This window comes from Dendrobates tinctorius, unplaced genomic scaffold (assembly GCF_039654945.1).
Source record: "Dendrobates tinctorius isolate UK_male_01 unplaced genomic scaffold, ASM3965494v1 ptg000018l, whole genome shotgun sequence".
NCBI lineage: Eukaryota > Metazoa > Chordata > Amphibia > Anura > Dendrobatidae > Dendrobates > Dendrobates tinctorius.
Window position 1 is genome coordinate 21,816,616 of NW_027361686.1, and position 20,546 is coordinate 21,837,161.

The 20,546-nt window shown below is 37.9% G+C and overlaps 2 non-coding genes across 2 annotated transcripts; both read left to right on the forward strand.

The window, feature by feature from the left end:
- Positions 1–3,751: 3,751 nt before the first annotated feature.
- On the forward strand, positions 3,752–3,824 carry TRNAF-GAA (transfer RNA phenylalanine (anticodon GAA)). Its single transcript has one exon. It is a non-coding gene; the product is annotated as a tRNA-Phe (tRNA).
- Positions 3,825–14,568: 10,744 nt separating this feature from the next.
- TRNAF-GAA (transfer RNA phenylalanine (anticodon GAA)) lies at positions 14,569–14,641 on the forward strand. Its single transcript has one exon. It is a non-coding gene; the product is annotated as a tRNA-Phe (tRNA).
- The last annotated feature ends 5,905 nt before the right edge of the window (positions 14,642–20,546 follow it).

Sequence of the window (20,546 nt, forward strand, 5' to 3'; positions counted from 1 at the left end):
TCACCCTAACAAAGTAAATGGAGATTTAAAAATTAATGCTGACAAAAAGTACACATTTGGAAAATGTTATTTATTAAATTTTGTGTGATGTGAAAAGTTGGCTTAAGGATATAAACAATCAAAGAATAAAAATTGCTAATATTTCAAATTTTAAAGCAAACTTTAGTTACTTTCACAGGAAAAACTAAAACTATAGTGACTTAAATCGTTAATATTAAGTACAATGTGTCACAAAAAAACACTTTCAGAATTGTGGGGATATGTTGAAGCATTCCAGAAGAGTTAATACAACATAAAGTGATACATGTCATATTTTAGAAAAAAAATGGGCTTGGCCATTTAGCTCAAACTAGGCTCGATCACAAATAGTTTTAAAATCTGTATTAAAAGAAAAAATGTAAAATTTGTTACAAAATCACTGTCAATCACAAGTATTGGTCATAATTCTGCTGATTAACTTGAAAAGAGTTAAGTAACAAAAGCAACCAGAAGTCAGGATGGCTGAGCCATCTATGGCGCTGTGTGGGTTATAATCTCACCTCTGACATCACCTTTATATTTCAAGAAACAATACCGCTTCTCTTCAGTGATTGATTTGATGGGGGTCAAACCAAACTTAGTAATAGACCTTAAAAACCTGTTCCCAAATTTGGCACTTCCTGGTAGTTTTTGGGGTGAATCAGAAATTGTCCTTTCAAAAAAGAACTCTAGGAACATCAAATAGATTTTTGTTCATATGTTAGCTGTTTAGGCACTGGAAAAATACTGCAGATGGTGAAAGGGGAGGGACCACTTTACCTCTGTGTTCTCTTTCCCTATTAAGTCAGACACTCCGACTCCTATGGTGATGTCCTGGTAGATTTCTATAAACTAAACTGCTGGCAGGTCTAATTTCATATTGTTTTACTTCATTCATTACTAGACCATAATGATCCTTAATAAACAAAAGCTTAAAAAGTAGTTAATCATAGTTTAAAAAGTTTGAAATGCGCATGTGCTACTGACATCTAAGTTTCAGCACATTTTGGGACAAATGTTCTCACTGTCATCATTAACAATCATTAAAATATTTTCTTTAAGTTTTTGCCTCTATATTACTCCAATAGTTTGCATCTAATAACATCTAAAACTTGATGTAACATTATGCCTGCAAATTGTGTTTCATGTGCAACTATCAACTGTCCCACAAACACAGGGTCTCTATTAAACTGGTAAATGAAGTCAAATTGAAAATGTAAAAAAAATCAATTTTTAAAATTGCTGTTTTTTTCTTCTCATTCACAGAGAGTTAATGAAAGTTATTAAATATGTACAGCAAAATGGCAGTGGATAAAAATAGAAATTGTGCTGCAAAAAGACAGACAAAAGAAACATAAAAATATATACTTCCAAGGGTTTTGATTGACATTTGTAGAGTGTGAAACACTACTGAAATAATCTGTGCATGGCCGAAGTAGTTCAGTTAGGAGAGCGTTAGATTGAAGATCTAAAAGGCAACATCCTTCCCCTTTACATTTTAGGGGGAAAATACGCAAAGCACATGGACAATCAGTCCAACTATCTGCGGAAAATAAAGTGGTAAAAACTTGAGAAAGTGGAACTTTTTCTTTTTGAGCAAGTTAGCATTTTTTGGTATTTTTACTCTATTTTGTTTATTTCAGTTTCTCTTAAATGTAAGAGGAACTAAAGGGAATCTGATAGCATATATGGGCAGCACGCATCAGACACTAGCTGAATGATTTCAGCAGTGTATGTTTGACTATAAAATGATGTCGCATTACTGAGACAAACATCCTCAAAAATATGCTGGGGTCAAAGCTTTTTTGGGAAATCAGTTGAAAAGGCAAAAAACACAAGTCCACTCTCAGGCCCAACATCTTTTATTTGAAATATTGGAGGTTTCTACTTTAAGGGTAAGACAAAGCATCTACATGTTTGGCATTGCTCCAGTGAGGAGAGCCCACTTAAAAATGTATGGGGTGCTTGTCTCCGTAAGCACAAGCTGTTCACTAAACTGCAATTCTGGATGTTTCAGAGTGAAAACACCTGCAGGGCGAAAATAGTAGTTGCAGGTGTTGATGAATTCATTGAGAGAAGTAATTTCTAAAATGGGGTCATGTTGGGGGAGTTTTCTGCTGTTTTGGTACCTTTGGTACTCTGCAAATTTCACCCGCAAACTTTGCTTGCAAAATTTGCATTCCAAAACCCAAATAGCAGTCTTATTTTCAAAGCCCTGCTTTGTGGCCAAACAGTAGTTTCTGAAGAATTATGGGCGTTACTGCGTTTGTGAGAATCTAACATTTCTATCACCCTAACAAAGTAAATGGAGATTTAAAAATTAATGCTGACAAAAAGTACACATTTGGAAAATGTTATTTATTAAATTTTGTGTGATGCGAAAAGTTGGCTTAAGGATATAAACAATCAAAGAATAAAAATTGCTAATATTTCAAATTTTAAAGCAAACTTTAGTTACTTTCACAGGAAAAACTAAAACTATAGTGACTTAAATCGTTAATATTAAGTACAATGTGTCACAAAAAACACTTTCAGAATTGTGGGGATATGTTGAAGCATTCCAGAAGAGTTAATACGACATAAAGTGATACATGTCATATTTTAGAAAAAATTGGGCTTGGCCATTTAGCTCAAACTAGGCTCGATCACTAATAGTTTTAAAATCTGTATTAAAAGAAAAAATGTAAAATTTGTTATAAAATCACTGTCAATCACAAGTATTGGTCATAATTCTGCTGATTAACTTGAAAAGAGTTAAGTAACAAAAGCAACCAGAAGTCAGGATGGCTGAGCCATCTATGGCGCTGTGTGGGTTTCAATCTCACCTCTGACATCACCTTTATATTTCAAGGAACAATACCGCTTGTCTTCAGTAATTGATTTGATGGGGGTCAAACCAAACTTAGTAATAGACCTTAAAAACCTGTTCCCAAATTTGGCACTTCCTGGTAGTTTTTGAGGTGAATCAGAAATTGTCCTTTCAAAAAAGAACTCTAGGAACATCAAATAGATTTTTGTGCATATGTTAGCTGTTTAGGCACTGGAAAAATACTGCAGATGGTCAAAGGGGAGGGACCACTTTACCTCTGTGTTCTCTTTCCCTATTAAGTCAGACAGTCCAACTCCTATGGTGATGTCCTGGAAGATTTCTATAAACTAAACTGCTGGCAGGTCTAATTTCATATTGTTTTACTTCATTCATTACTAGACCATAATGATCCTTATTAAACAAAAGCTTAAAAAGTAGTTAATCATAGTTTAAAAAGTTTGAAATGCGCATGTGCTACTGACATCTAAGTTTCAGCACATTTTGGGACAAATGTTCTCACTGTCATCATTAACAATCATTAAAATATTTTCTTTAAGTTTTTGCCTCTATATTACTCCAATGGTTTGCATCTAATAACAACTAAAACTTGATGTAACATTATGCCTGCAAATTGTGTTTCATGTGCAACTAGCAACTGTCCCACAAACACAGGGTCTCTATTAAATTGGTAAATGGAGTCAAATTGAAAATGTAAAAAAAAATCAATTCTAAAATTGCTGTTTTTTTCTTCTCATTCACAGAGAGTTAATGAAAGTTATTAAATATGTACAGCAAAATGGCAGTGGATAAAAATAGAAATTGTGCTGCAAAAAGACAGACAAAGGAAATATAAAAGTATATACCTCCAAGGGTTTTGATTGACATTTGTAGAGTGTGAAACACTACTGAAATGCTATGTGCATGGCCGAAATAGCTCAGTTGGGAGAGCGTTAGACTGAAGATCTAAAGGTCCCTCGTTCAATCCCGGGTTTCGGCAACATCCTTCCCCCTACATTTTAGGGGGGAATATACGCAAAGCACATGGACAATCAGTCCAACTATCTGCGGAAAATAAAGTGGTAAAAACTTGAGAAAGTGGAACTTTTTCTTTTTCAGCAAGTTAGCATTTTTTGGTATTTTTACTCTATTTTGTTTATTTCAGTTTCTCTTAAATGTAAGAGGAATTAAAGGGAATCTGATAGCATATATGGGCAGCACGCATCAGACACTAGCTGAATGATTTCAGCAGTGTATGTTTGACTATAAAATGATGTCGCATTACTGAGACAAACATCCTCAAAAATATGCTGGGGTGAAAGCTTTTTTGGGAAATCAGTTGAAAAGGCAAAAAACACAAGTCCACTCTCAGGCCCAACATCTTTTATTTGAAATATTGGAGGTTTCTACTTTAAGGGTAAGACAAAGCATCTACATGTTTGGCATTGCTCCAGTGAGGAGAGCCCACTTAAAAAGGTATGGGGTGCTAGTCTCCGTAAGCACAAGCTGTTCACTAAACTGCAATTCTGGATGTTTCAGAGTGAAAACACCTGCAGGGCGAAAATAGTAGTTGCAGGTGTTGATGAATTCATTGAGAGAAGTAATTTCTAAAATGGGGTCATGTTGGGGGAGTTTTCTGCTGTTTTGGTACCTTTGGTTCTCTGCAAATTTCACCCGCAAACTATGCTTGCAAAATTTGCATTCCAAAACCCAAATAGCAGTCTTATTTTCAAAGCCCTGCTGTGTGGCCAAACAGTAGTTTCTGAAGAATTATGGGTGTTACTGCGTTTGTGAGAATCTAACATTTCTATCACCCTAACAAAGTAAATGGAGATTTAAACATTAATGCTGACAAAAAGTACACATTTGGAAAATGTTATTTATTAAATTTTGTGTGATGTGAAAAGTTGGCTTAAGGATATAAACAATGAAAGAATAAAAATTGCTATTTCAAATTTTAAAGCAAACTTTAGTTACTTTCACAGGAAAAACTAAAACTATAGTGACTTAAATCGTTAATATTAAGTACAATGTGTCACAAAAAAACACTTTCAGAATTGTGGGGATATGTTGAAGCATTCCAGAAGAGTTAATACAACATAAAGTGATACATGTCATATTTTAGAAAAAAATGGGCTTGGCCATTTAGCTCAAACTAGGCTCGATCACTAATAGTTTTAAAATCTGTATTAAAAGAAAAAATGTAAAATTTGTTACAAAATCACTGTCAATCACAAGTATTGGTCATAATTCTGCTGATTAACTTGAAAAGAGTTAAGTAACAAAAGCAACCAGAAGTCAGGATGGCTGAGCCATCTATGGCGCTGTGTGGGTTTCAATCTCACCTCTGACATCACCTTTATATTTCAAGAAACAATACCGCTTCTCTTCAGTGATTGATTTGATGGGGGTCAAACCAAACTTAGTAATAGACCTTAAAAACCTGTTCCCAAATTTGGCACTTCCTGGTAGTTTTTGGGGTGAATCAGAAATTGTCCTTTCAAAAAAGAACTCTAGGAACATCAAATAGATTTTTGTTCATATGTTAGCTGTTTAGGCACTGGAAAAATACTGCAGATGGTGAAAGGGGAGGGACCACTTTACCTCTGTGTTCTCTTTCCCTATTAAGTCAGACAGTCCGACTCCTATGGTGATGTCCTGGTAGATTTCTATAAACTAAACTGCTGGCAGGTCTAATTTCATATTGTTTTACTTCATTCATTACTAGACCATAATGATCCTTAATAAACAAAAGCTTAAAAAGTAGTTAATCATAGTTTAAAAAGTTTGAAATGCGCATGTGCTACTGACATCTAAGTTTCAGCACATTTTGGGACAAATGTTCTCACTGTCATCATTAACAATCATTCAAATATTTTCTTTAAGTTTTTGCCTCTATATTACTCCAATAGTTTGCATCTAATAACATCTAAAACTTGATGTAACATTATGCCTGCAAATTGTGTTTCATGTGCAACTATCAACTGTCCCACAAACACAGGGTCTCTATTAAATTGGTAAATGAAGTCAAATTGAAAATGTAAAAAAAATCAATTTTTAAAATTGCTGTTTTTTTCTTCTCATTCACAGAGAGTTAATGAAAGTTATTAAATATGTACAGCAAAATGGCAGTGGATAAAAATAGAAATTGTGCTGCAAAAAGACAGACAAAAGAAACATAAAAATATATACTTCCAAGGGTTTTGATTGACATTTGTAGAGTGTGAAACACTACTGAAATAATCTGTGCATGGCTGAAGTAGTTCAGTTAGGAGAGCGTTAGACTGAAGATCTAAAAGGCAACATCCTTCCCCTTTACATTTTAGGGGGAAAATATGCAAAGCACATGGACAATCAGTCCAACTATCTGCGGAAAATAAAGTGGTAAAAACTTGAGAAAGTGGAACTTTTTCTTTTTGAGCAAGTTAGCATTTTTTGGTATTTTTACTCTATTTTGTTTATTTCAGTTTCTCTTAAATGTAAGAGGAATTAAAGGGAATCTGATAGCATATATGGGCAGCACGCATCAGACACTAGCTGAATGATTTCAGCAGTGTATGTTTGACTATAAAATGATGTCGCATTACTGAGACAAACATCCTCAAAAATATGCTGGGGTCAAAGCTTTTTTTGGGAAATCAGTTGAAAAGGCAAAAAACACAAGTCCACTCTCAGGCCCAACATCTTTTATTTGAAATATTGGAGGTTTCTACTTTAAGGGTAAGACAAAGCATCTACATGTTTGGCATTGCTCCAGTGAGGAGAGCCCACTTAAAAATGTATGGGGTGCTTGTCTCCGTAAGCACAAGCTGTTCACTAAACTGCAATTCTGGATGTTTCAGAGTGAAAACACCTGCAGGGCGAAAATAGTAGTTGCAGGTGTTGATGAATTCATTGAGAGAAGTAATTTCTAAAATGGGGTCATGTTGGGGGAGTTTTCTGCTGTTTTGGTACCTTTGGTACTCTGCAAATTTCATCCGCAAACTTTGCTTGCAAAATTTGCATTCCAAAACCCAAATAGCAGTCTTATTTTCAAAGCCCTGCTTTGTGGCCAAACAGTAGTTTCTGAAGAATTATGGGCGTTACTGCGTTTGTGAGAATCTAACATTTCTATCACCCTAACAAAGTAAATGGAGATTTAAAAATTAATGCTGACAAAAAGTACACATTTGGAAAATGTTATTTATTAAATTTTGTGTGATGTGAAAAGTTGGCTTAAGGATATAAACAATCAAAGAATAAAAATTGCTAATATTTCAAATTTTAAAGCAAACTTTAGTTACTTTCACAGGAAAAACTAAAACTATAGTGACTTAAATCGTTAATATTAAGTACAATGTGTCACAAAAAACACTTTCAGAATTGTGGGGATATGTTGAAGCATTCCAGAAGAGTTAATACAACATAAAGTGATACATGTCATATTTTAGAAAAAAATGGGCTTGGCCATTTAGCTCAAACTAGGCTCGATCACTAATAGTTTTAAAATCTGTATTAAAAGAAAAAATGTAAAATTTGTTATAAAATCACTGTCAATCACAAGTATTGGTCATAATTCTGCTGATTAACTTGAAAAGAGTTAAGTAACAAAAGCAACCAGAAGTCAGGATGGCTGAGCCATCTATGGCGCTGTGTGGGTTTCAATCTCACCTCTGACATCACCTTTATATTTCAAGGAACAATACCGCTTGTCTTCAGTAATTGATTTGATGGGGGTCAAACCAAACTTAGTAATAGACCTTAAAAACCTGTTCCCAAATTTGGCACTTCCTGGTAGTTTTTGAGGTGAATCAGAAATTGTCCTTTCAAAAAAGAACTCTAGGAACATCAAATAGATTTTTGTGCATATGTTAGCTGTTTAGGCACTGGAAAAATACTGCAGATGGTCAAAGGGGAGGGACCACTTTACCTCTGTGTTCTCTTTCCCTATTAAGTCAGACAGTCCGACTCCTATGGTGATGTCCTGGAAGATTTCTATAAACTAAACTGCTGGCAGGTCTAATTTCATATTGTTTTACTTCATTCATTACTAGACCATAATGATCCTTATTAAACAAAAGCTTAAAAAGTAGTTAATCATAGTTTAAAAAGTTTGAAATGCGCATGTGCTACTGACATCTAAGTTTCAGCACATTTTGGGACAAATGTTCTCACTGTCATCATTAACAATCATTAAAATATTTTCTTTAAGTTTTTGCCTCTATATTACTCCAATAGTTTGCATCTAATAACAACTAAAACTTGATGTAACATTATGCCTGCAAATTGTGTTTCATGTGCAACTAGCAACTGTCCCACAAACACAGGGTCTCTATTAAATTGGTAAATGGAGTCAAATTGAAAATGTAAAAAAAAATCAATTCTAAAATTGCTGTTTTTTTCTTCTCATTCACAGAGAGTTAATGAAAGTTATTAAATATGTACAGCAAAATGGCAGTGGATAAAAATAGAAATTGTGCTGCAAAAAGACAGACAAAGGAAATATAAAAGTATATACCTCCAAGGGTTTTGATTGACATTTGTAGAGTGTGAAACACTACTGAAATGCAATGTGCATGGCCGAAATAGCTCAGTTGGGAGAGCGTTAGACTGAAGATCTAAAGGTCCCTCATTCAATCCCGGGTTTCGGCAACATCCTTCCCCTTACATTTTAGGGGGGAAAATACGCAAAGCACATGGACAATCAGTCCAACTATCTGCGGAAAATAAAGTGGTAAAAACTTGAGAAAGTGGAACTTTTTCTTTTTCAGCAAGTTAGCATTTTTTGGTATTTTTACTCTATTTTGTTTATTTCAGTTTCTCTTAAATGTAAGAGGAATTAAAGGGAATCTGATAGCATATATGGGCAGCACGCATCAGACACTAGCTGAATGATTTCAGCAGTGTATGTTTGACTATAAAATGATGTCGCATTACTGAGACAAACATCCTCAAAAATATGCTGGGGTGAAAGCTTTTTTGGGAAATCAGTTGAAAAGGCAAAAAACACAAGTCCACTCTCAGGCCCAACATCTTTTATTTGAAATATTGGAGGTTTCTACTTTAAGGGTAAGACAAAGCATCTACATGTTTGGCATTGCTCCAGTGAGGAGAGCCCACTTAAAAAGGTATGGGGTGCTAGTCTCCGTAAGCACAAGCTGTTCACTAAACTGCAATTCTGGATGTTTCAGAGTGAAAACACCTGCAGGGCGAAAATAGTAGTTGCAGGTGTTGATGAATTCATTGAGAGAAGTAATTTCTAAAATGGGGTCATGTTGGGGGAGTTTTCTGCTGTTTTGGTACCTTTGGTACTCTGCAAATTTCACCCGCAAACTATGCTTGCAAAATTTGCATTCCAAAACCCAAATAGCAGTCTTATTTTCAAAGCCCTGCTGTGTGGCCAAACAGTAGTTTCTGAAGAATTATGGGTGTTACTGCGTTTGTGAGAATCTAACATTTCTATCACCCTAACAAAGTAAATGGAGATTTAAAAATTAATGCTGACAAAAAGTACACATTTGGAAAATGTTATTTATTAAATTTTGTGTGATGTGAAAAGTTGGATTAAGGATATAAACAATCAAAGAATAAAAATTGCTAATATTTCAAATTTTAAAGCAAACTTTAGTTACTTTCACAGGAAAAACTAAAACTATAGTGACTTAAATCGTTAATATTAAGTACAATGTGTCACAAAAAAACACTTTCAGAATTGTGGGGATATGTTGAAGCATTCCAGAAGAGTTAATACAACATAAAGTGATACATGTCATATTTTAGAAAAAAATGGGCTTGGCCATTTAGCTCAAACTAGGCTCGATCACTAATAGTTTTAAAATCTGTATTAAAAGAAAAAATGTAAAATTTGTTACAAAATCACTGTCAATCACAAGTATTGGTCATAATTCTGCTGATTAACTTGAAAAGAGTTAAGTAACAAAAGCAACCAGAAGTCAAGATGGCTGAGCCATCTATGGCGCTGTGTGGGTTTCAATCTCACCTCTGACATCACCTTTATATTTCAAGAAACAATACCGCTTCTCTTCAGTGATTGATTTGATGGGGTCAAACCAAACTTAGTAATAGACCTTAAAAACCTGTTCCCAAATTTGGCACTTCCTGGTAGTTTTTGGGGTGAATCAGAAATTGTCCTTTCAAAAAAGAACTCTAGGAACATCAAATAGATTTTTGTTCATATGTTAGCTGTTTAGGCACTGGAAAAATACTGCAGATGGTGAAAGGGGAGGGACCACTTTACCTCTGTGTTCTCTTTCCCTATTAAGTCAGACACTCCGACTCCTATGGTGATGTCCTGGTAGATTTCTATAAACTAAACTGCTGGCAGGTCTAATTTCATATTGTTTTACTTCATTCATTACGAGACCATAATGATCCTTAATAAGCAAAAGCTTAAAAAGTAGTTAATCATAGTTTAAAAAGTTTGAAATGCGCATGTGCTACTGACATCTAAGTTTCAGCATATTTTGGGACAAATGTTCTCACTGTCATCATTAACAATCATTAAAATATTTTCTTTAAGTTTTTGCCTCTATATTACTCCAATAGTTTGCATCTAATAACAACTAAAACTTGATGTAACATTATGCCTGCAAATTGTGTTTCATGTGCAACTATCAACTGTCCCACAAACACAGTGTCTCTATTAAACTGGTAAATGAAGTCAAATTGAAAATGTAAAAAAAATCAATTTTTAAAATTGCTGTTTTTTTCTTCTCATTCACAGAGAGTTAATGAAAGTTATTAAATATGGACAGCAAAATGGCAGTGGATAAAAATAGAAATTGTGCTGCAAAAAGACAGACAAAAGAAACATAAAAATATATACTTCCAAGGGTTTTGATTGACATTTGTAGAGTGTGAAACACTACAGAAATAATATGTGCATGGCCGAAGTAGTTCAGTTAGGAGAGTGTTAGACTGAAGATCTAAAAGGCAACATCCTTCCCCTTTACATTTTAGGGGGAAAATACGCAAAGCACATGGACAATCAGTCCAACTATCTGCGGAAAATAAAGTGGTAAAAACTTGAGAAAGTGGAACTTTTTCTTTTTGAGCAAGTTAGCATTTTTTGGTATTTTTACTCTATTTTGTTTATTTCAGCTTCTCTTAAATGTAAGAGGAATTAAAGGGAATCTGATAGCATATATGGGCAGCACGCATCAGACACTAGCTGAATGATTTCAGCAGTGTATGTTTGACTATAAAATGATGTCGCATTACTGAGACAAACATCCTCAAAAATATGCTGGGGTGAAAGCTTTTTTGGGAAATCAGTTGAAAAGGCAAAAAACACAAGTCCACTCTCAGGCCCAACATCTTTTATTTGAAATATTGGAGGTTTCTACTTTAAGGGTAAGACAAAGCATCTACATGTTTGGCATTGCTCCAGTGAGGAGAGCCCACTTAAAAATGTATGGGGTGCTAGTCTCCGTAAGCACAAGCTGTTCACTAAACTGCAATTCTGGATGTTTCAGAGTGAAAACACCTGCAGGGCGAAAATAGTAGTTGCAGGTGTTGATGAATTCATTGAGAGAAGTAATTTCTAAAATGGGGCCATGTTGGGGGAGTTTTCTGCTGTTTTGGTACCTTTGGTACTCTGCAAATTTCACCCGCAAACTATGCTTGCAAAATTTGCATTCCAAAACCCAAATAGCAGTCTTATTTTCAAAGCACTGCTGTGTGGCCAAACAGTAGTTTCTGAAGAATTATGGGCGTTACTGCGTTTGTGAGAATCTAACATTTCTATCACCCTAACAAAGTAAATGGAGATTTAAAAATTAATGCTGACAAAAAGTACACATTTGGAAAATGTTATTTATTAAATTTTGTGTGATGCGAAAAGTTGGCTTAAGGATATAAACAATCGAAGAATAAAAATTGCTAATATTTCAAATTTTAAAGCAAACTTTAGTTACTTTCACAGGAAAAACTAAAACTATAGTGACTTAAATCGTTAATATTAAGTACAATGTGTCACAAAAAACACTTTCCGAATTGTGGGGATATGTTGAAGCATTCCAGAAGAGTTAATACGACATAAAGTGATACATGTCATATTTTAGAAAAAATCGGGCTTGGCCATTTAGCTCAAACTAGGCTCGATCACTAATAGTTTTAAAATCTGTATTAAAAGAAAAAATGTAAAATTTGTTATAAAATCACTGTCAATCACAAGTATTGGTCATAATTCTGCTGATTAACTTGAAAAGAGTTAAGTAGCAAAAGTAACCAGAAGTCAGGATGGCTGAGCCATCTATGGCGCTGTGTGGGTTTCAATCTCACCTCTGACATCACCTTTATATTTCAAGAAACAATACCGCTTGTCTTCAGTAATTGATTTGATGGGGGTCAAACCAAACTTAGTAATAGACCTTAAAAACCTGTTCCCAAATTTGGCACTTCCTGGTAGTTTTTGGGGTGAATCAGAAATTGTCCTTTCAAAAAAGAACTCTAGGAACATCAAATAGATTTTTGTGCATATGTTAGCTGTTTAGGCACTGGAAAAATACTGCAGATGGTAAAAGGGGAGGGACCACTTTACCTCTGTGTTCTCTTTCCCTATTAAGTCAGACAGTCATAGAATCATAGAATCATAGAATCATAGAATCGTAGAGTTGGAAGGGACCTCCTGGGCCATCTGGTCCAACCCCCTGCTCAAAGCAGGATTCGCTAAATCATCCCAGTCAGATGTCTGTCCAGCCTCTGTTTGAAGACTTCCATTGAAGGAGAACTCACCACTTCTCGTGGCAGCCTGTTCCACTCATTGATCACTCTAACTGTCAAAAAGTTTTTTCTAATATCTAATCTGTGTCTCCTCCCATTCAGTTTCATCCCATTGCTTCTAGTCTTTCCTTGTGCAAATGAGAATAAAGTTGATCCTTCTACAATGTGACAGCCCTTTAGATATTTGTAGACAGCTATTAAGTCTCCTCTCAGTCTTCTCTTTTGCAAACCAAACATTCCCAAATCCTGCAACCTTTCCTCATAAGACAGGGTTTGCAGACCGGTCACCATTCTGGTCGCTCTTTTCTGAACTTGCTCCAGTTTGTTGATGTCTTTTTTAAAATGTGGTGCCCAAAACTGGACACAATATTCCAGATGAGGTCTGACCAAAGAGGAGTAGAGGGAAATAATGACTTCACGTGATCTAGACTGTATGCTTCTGTTAATACATCCTAGAATTGCATTTGCCTTTTTTGCTGCTGCATCACACTGTTGACTCATATTCAGTCTGTGATCTATTAGTATACCCAAGTCTTTTTCACATGTGCTGTCACTTAGCCCTATTCCTCCCATTCTATATATGCTTTTTCCATTTTTATTGCCCAGATGTAGTACTTTGCATTTCTCCCTGTTAAAAACCATTCTGTTAGTTGCTGCCCACTTCTCCAGTTTATTTAAATCTTTTTGAATCCTCTCTCTCTCTTCTCTAGTATTAGCTATCCCTCCTAGCTTTGTGTCATCAGCAAATTTAATCAGTTTACCCTCAATTCCTTCATCTAAATCGTTGATAAAGATGTTGAACAATACAGGGCCCAGGACAGAGCCCTGTGGTACCCCACTTGAGACATTCTTCCAACTGGATGTGCAGCCATTTACGACCACTCTTTGGGTCCGATCACTAAGCCAGTTATGAATCCACCTAACAGTTGCCTTGTCCATTCCATACTTAATCATTTTTTCAATAAGGATTGTATGAGATACTTTGTCAAATGCTTTGCTGAAGTCAAGATATACTATATCTACAGCATTTCCTTGATCCACCCAATCAGTGATACCGTCATAGAAGGAAATTAAGTTAGTCTGACATGACTTATTAGTTACAAACCCATGCTGACTCTGTTTAATCACTTCATTCTTATCCAGGTATTGACATACATGTTGTTTAATAATTTGTTCAAAGATCTTTCCTGGTATAGAAGTCAGACTCACCGGCCTATAGTTCCCTTGGTCCACCTTCTTCCCCTTTTTGAAGATAGGAACAACATTTGCTCTTCTCCAGTCTTCTGGCACTTCTCCTGTTCTCCAAGAATTTTCAAAGATTATAGAGAGGGGTTCAAAAATTTCTTCTGCTATCTCCTTCAGTACTCTGGGGTGTAATTCATCTGGACCTGGAGACTTGAATTCAGTCCGACTCCTATGGTGATGTCCTGGAAGATTTCTATAAACTAAACTGCTGGCAGGTCTAATTTCATATTGTTTTACTTCATTCATTACTAGACCATAATGATCCTTATTAAACAAAAGCTTAAAAAGTAGTTAATCATAGTTTAAAAAGTTTGAAATGCGCATGTGCTACTGACATCTCAGTTTCAGCACATTTTGGGACAAATGTTCTCACTGTCATCATTAACAATCATTAAAATATTTTCTTTAAGTTTTTGCCTCTATATTACTCCAATAGTTTGCATCTAATAACAACTAAAACTTGATGTAACATTATGCCTGCAAATTGTGTTTCATGTGCAACTATCAACTGTCCCACAAACACAGGGTCTCTATTAAATTGGTAAATGGAGTCAAATTGAAAATGAAAAAAAAATCAATTCTAAAATTGCTGTTTTTTTCTTCTCATTCACAGAGAGTTAATGAAAGTTATTAAATATGTACAGCAAAATGGCAGTGGATAAAAATAGAAATTGTGCTGCAAAAAGACAGACAAAGGAAATATAAAAATATATACCTCCAAGGGTTTTGATTGACATTTGTAGAGTGTGAAACACTACTGAAATGATATGTGCATGGCCAAAATAGCTCAGTTGGGAGAGTGTTAGACTGAAGATCTAAAGGTCCTTGGTTCAATCCCGGGTTTCGGCAACTTCCTTCCACTTTACATTTTAGGGGGAAAATACGGAAATCACATGGACAATCAGTCCAACTATCTGCGGAAAATCGGAACATCCTTCCACTTTACATTTTAGGGGGAAAATACGCAAAGCACATGGACAATCAGTCCAACTATCTGCGGTGGTAAAAACTTGAGAAAGTGGAACTTTTTCTTTTTGACAAAATTAGCATTTTTTGGTATTTTTACTCTATTTTGTTTATTTCAGTTTCTCTTAAATGTAAGAGGAATTAAAGGGAATCTGATAGCATATATGGGCAGCATGCATCAGACACTAGCTGAATGATATCAGCAGTGTATGTTTGACTATAAAATGATGTCACATTGCTGAGACAAACTCCTTAAAAATATGCTGGGGACAAAGCTTTTTTGGGAAATCAGTTGAAAAGGCAAAAAACACAAGTCCACTCTCAGGCCCAACATCTTTCTTTTGAAATATTGGAGGTTTCTACTTTAAGGGTAAGACAAAGCATCTACATGTTTGGCATTGCTCCAGTGAGGAGAGCCCACTTAAAAATGTATTGGGTGCTTGTCTCCGTAAGCACAAGCTGTTCACTAAACTGGCATGCCTGCAATTCTGGATGTTTCAGAGTGAAAACACCTACAGGGCGAAAATAGTAGTTGCAGGTGTTGAATTCATTGAGAGAAGTAATTACTAAAATGGGGTCATGTTGGGGGAGTTTTCTGCTGTTTTGGTACCTTGGGTACTCTGCAAATTTCACCCGCAAACTATTCTTGCAAAACTTGCATTCCAAAATCCAAATAGCAGTCTTATTTTCAAAGCCCTGCTGTGTGGCCAAACAGTAGTTTCTGAAGAATTATGGGCGTTACTGCATTTGTGAGAAATCTAGCATTTCTAACAGCCTAACAAAGTAAATGGAGATTTAAAAATTAATGCTGACAAAAAGTACACATTTGGAAAATGTTATTTATTAAAATTTGTGTGATGCGAAAAGTTGGCTTAAGGATATAAACAATCAAAGAATAAAAATTGCTAATATTTCAAATTTTAAAGCAAACTTTAAAATTTAGTTTTTCACAGGAAAAACTAAAACTATAGTGGCTTAAATCGTTAATATTAAGTAAAATGTGTCACAAAATCACTGTCAATCACAAGTATTGGTCATAATTCTGCTGAATAACTTGAAAAGAGTTAAGTAACAAAAGCAACCAGAAGTCAGGATGGCTGAGCCATCTAAGGCGCTGTGGGGGTTTCAATCTCACCTCTGACATCACCTTTTTATTTCAATAAACAATACCGCTTCTCTTCAGTGATTGATTTGATGGGGGTCAAACCAAACTTAGTAATAGACCTTAAAAACCTGTTCCCAAATTTGGCACTTCCTGGTAGTTTTTGGGGTGAATCAGAAATTGTCCTTTCAAAAAAGAACTCTAGGAACATCAAATAGATTTTTGTGCATATGTTAGCTGTTTAGGCACTGGAAAAATACTGCAGATGGTCAAAGGGGAGGGACCACTTTACCTCTGTGTTCTCTTTCCCTATTAAATCAGACAGTACGACTCCTATGGTGATGTCCTGGAAGATTTCTATAAACTAAACTGCTGGCTGGTCTAATTTCATATTGTTTTACTTCATTCATTACTAGACCATAATGATACTTAAAAAACAAAAGCTTAAAAAGTAGTTAATCATAGTTTAAAAAGGTTGAAATGTGCATGTGATACAGACTAGTGTTGAGCGACTTTTGGTTTTTTAGAGTCGAGTTTCGTTTCATGAAACCCGACTTTTCCAAAAGTCGGGTCGAGCAAAATCGGCCGACTACAGTGAAAAGTCTGGGTCGTCCCGAAACACGAAACCCAATGTAAGTCAATTGAGAATTAAAGTCGGCAGTGAGAGGAGGACAGGAAACACACCAACAGTGCCCATTTGAATGCCAAAAGCATAAATTCTTGTTACTGAAGCTTGTCAACCTTAATTAACCTCATAATACTAGTTACGCACTGAAAAATGGGGGTTATTTGGCTACAGTTGTGGGGGGAAGGGCTGGCTCCAGGTTTTCGTGGGCCCAGGGCCAAAGAGCGCCCCTTTAACACATACCACAACTCATGATGCTCCGATACGGCAGAGAAATAGCAGTATAGTACAATGAAAAATACTTCACTTCTTACATCTCATGACTGATATCCATTTTAAATTCTCCAATACCTCCAAAAACGGACAGTATATAACTCCATACAGTATTATGGCCAGCGCTTAGTGCGCTATACAGAGTAATGAGGCCCATATATTTCTCCATACAGAATCATTATTCCCATATAGTGTTTCAAACCATATATGATGAGCTCCACATAATGCTACAGTATATGTTGGTCCCAATGGATGAAGCGCCACTGTCTTATGGGCCCAAATAATGCTCCATATATAATGGGCCCCATTTCTACAGCTCAAGTATATAATGGGCCCTGTAAATGCTGCTCCAGTGTCTGATATCCAACTTTGGAATGCTCCAGTGTATGGTGGGACCCATATATCATTCACCAGAGTATAGTGCTCCTCAAAAATTGCTGTCCCAACATTGAAAACAATAACATAAGTCTCCTTGTTAGGGAATCCCTGCACTACTCTGAACTCCTTGTTGTCCCCATCTTCCATCTCACTGCACTTGGCTCTTTAGGCCCTCCCACCGGCAGAGACACTTTTGCGTACTATGCGGTGCCCTGTGCCAGTGCCATCGCCCATGAGTATGCCCCCGCACCTGCTCAAGGAACCTGCACTTTCATCTGCACCTTCCTCTTTGTCACCATGTAAGGAGGTATAGTATGCGGGAAGGGGAACCTGAGTTTCCTCTGGGTCAGATTCTGGCTGTGTAGAGTGCGAGGGGAATGTAGTGGTCTGCGTCAATGTACCAAGCAGCATCATCCAGCAGTGGCTGGGCCTCAGTGCACTTGTGGCATCCCCAAGAGTACGGTCGCCACTGTGGCATTGCCTTCCTCCTAGGGTGTGTGTTGTCAAGCTTGGGAGCAATGAAGGATCTCTCTAGCAGTGAAACCAACACACAACACATTTCCCACTCCAGGACAGCAGGGACACCTCTGAACCTGACTGCTGAGGAGCTGCTCTCTGTGGTCGGGACGTGGTAAGTTAGGGCACTCTGTGCAGGGAAGGGGAAGTGTGTGGACGTGAGAAGGGGAGCTGGAGGATGAGCAGAGTTAAGGCTCACTCCTAGCTGGAGCTCATGGTCCGGATTCCGGTCTCCGAGTTTGTAGGGACACTGACGTTCCTGCAGCAGAAACCGGGGGAAGTAGCAGCTATAAATGCTCTGTACCCAACTAAGGCTCAGAGGCCCCAGCATCGACGTGTGTGAGGCAGAAGGAAAAGGCTACAGCTGTCTGCCATACAAGTAAAGTCTGAGGAACATCTGTTAGACAGGAGGCGTTTCAGTGAACCACGGTCCTGTGAGTGCTGCCCCCACAAGCGCTAGAAAGGAGATGTTCAGGAAGGTACATGTTGGCGGAGTGTTGGAAGGGAGCTTTCCATTCTGGTCCCGGAGGTTGGCAGAGGTCCTGACCAGGAGGACACAGCACGGAGGCAGGCATCTGTGTAACTTGCAGACTGTGAGTAAAGCTTTGGAACTGCATGCTCTTGTGTTCTACAGTTATTCCAGCACCGCTACATCTGGGTACCAGCACCTACACCGCCTGTGCCTTTCCCTCATCACTACATCTACACTTCCCTGGGACTCCAGCTCCACCTGTGGGGAGCTTCACCATCTTTGCTGCACAACACCATCAGTCCCAGAGGATCTGCATGCAGCGTCGGCCTAACATCTATGTTGCCAAACACCACAGGTGGCGTCAAACTATCTATATAAACTCTTTACCACTATACCACGCCATTTACATGGGCGCCCAGGGCCACCGTCCGGGTCACCGCTGCTGTGACACATCCCACTGACACCGGCCCGGTACCGAATACCCCACAGCCCTGGGAGGGGGACCCATATGCCGACTGCTGATCGGGCGGTGTTATTCCCACGAACCTCTAAACAGCGTCCCTGAAGGCAAAGTTTTTGGTTTCCGTGGGCAGTATGATTGCAAAGCTGAACCTTAAAGGAATGTCCAAAAGGGCACCACCAGGAGTGGAGCCTGTGGCTTAATTGGACAGCACCACTACCATACAAGCTACAGATAAGATGGACAGATTGCAAACTTTGTCGATTCTGTGTGTGGTGTGGTATGTCCGTTTGTAATTGTCCTAGCGATTTCTCAGCTTTATTCCGTTAACGACCGAGACTCCGGCATGGGGTACGCGAGGCTGTGGCACGTGAGATCGAGCAATAGCAGGTCTAGCATTCCAGTACATGTCAGGGGCTGCATGCACGCTACACTGAAAGGACCAGCTTTTGTCGCTTACAGGTGCAGATAACCTGCTGAACTCCGTTAGTGATGGGGATCTGGGATTCAGATTATTCCCCGCCAACAATGATTTCCCAGTAAGTTCAGGTCAACCGCAATTCCGGAGTTAGGCCTAACCGTAATTCCTGAAAAAATTAGGTGTCCAAACCACAGGTGCTGTAGCTTGCTTAACAGCTCGGCAGCCGTTCTCAGGCCCAGTATGGATTCAACAACATTGTAGAAAGTTGATAAAGGGTACAGTTTCACCGGATAACATGTATATATGTAGCCTAGTTTACACATTAAAAATATATGTCTATAGATCAGGAGGCAGACTCAGATGTTCTCAGGCCCAGTATGGATTTGACCAGATTGTACAAAGTTGAGAAAGGGTACTTTATCACTGAATAGCAGGTATATATAGCATAGTTTAAACATGTAAAATCTACGTGTTCTCAGAATGGATTACACAGCAATCTAAAAAGTGGAAAAAAGGAAATGCATTTGAGTCGTACACAACGATATACTTTTGGTGTTATTTTTAAATCTTCATATATATTTCTGTCTCAGTAATACAGTCCAGCCTCTCCACAATAGGAAATGAGATGCATACAATTAGTGACATAAAGGCTATTGATTGCAGAAATCTAGGAATTATTATTCACGGGAAAAAATTCCGTCACAATTCTCATACGCGATGCTGACCCTCAATTAATTTGTGTGTTGAGACAGTGAAAACATTTTTTGTGAATAAAGTCTTGCTGTATCGCAATTCCGTTGATTCCATCACTGTTACTCATCTCAATCCAATTTTTATCACAGGGAGCAATGTAAACATGGTGCTCACTGGCTATCATGATCTGTCACATAACTTTGGCGTGCAAAAGACAGAAGCCACAGGCCGTAGGCGATTCTATTTGATTGGCATGAGAGGGCACATTTTGAAATGTGCGCCGGAATGTCACACGCTTGTGAGTAGGAAAACTGTGAAAGCTGATGATAAACCACCACTGCATGTCATTGTGAGTCGACATCCATAAGAAATGGAAGCCACTGATCATCTGGAGCTAGAGCCCGGCCAGCAGGACAGAGCATAGCTACATCTTAACCATCATCTTTCAGTTCAATCAATTGTAGTGGCAGTCCCAGTGAAGGATTTGACAGCCCAGACTACACAGCGGAGGAGCAGGGAGAGGTAAACATTGCAAATTCTGGGGCCCTGCCCAAGCAAGGGGGGCACACTCGTGGGCGTCGGTACTGGCACTGGGCCCCTCATAGTACGGCGGTGTGTCTGACGGCGGGTGTGCACCACCACTGTCAGAGACACTTGATTGCACTATGAGGGACCCTATGCCAGTGCCCGCACCCAAGAGTCGGCCTACCCACCTTTCCAGGGCAACGGCACTCACACAGTTTTGTGCGCTAGGTGGTGACCCCGGCCATGGGGGGGTCACCCACTTAGAGAGGTTTACAAAGTGACATATGTAGATGTGGGTCATTCAGCTGCGGCAAAAGGCGAAA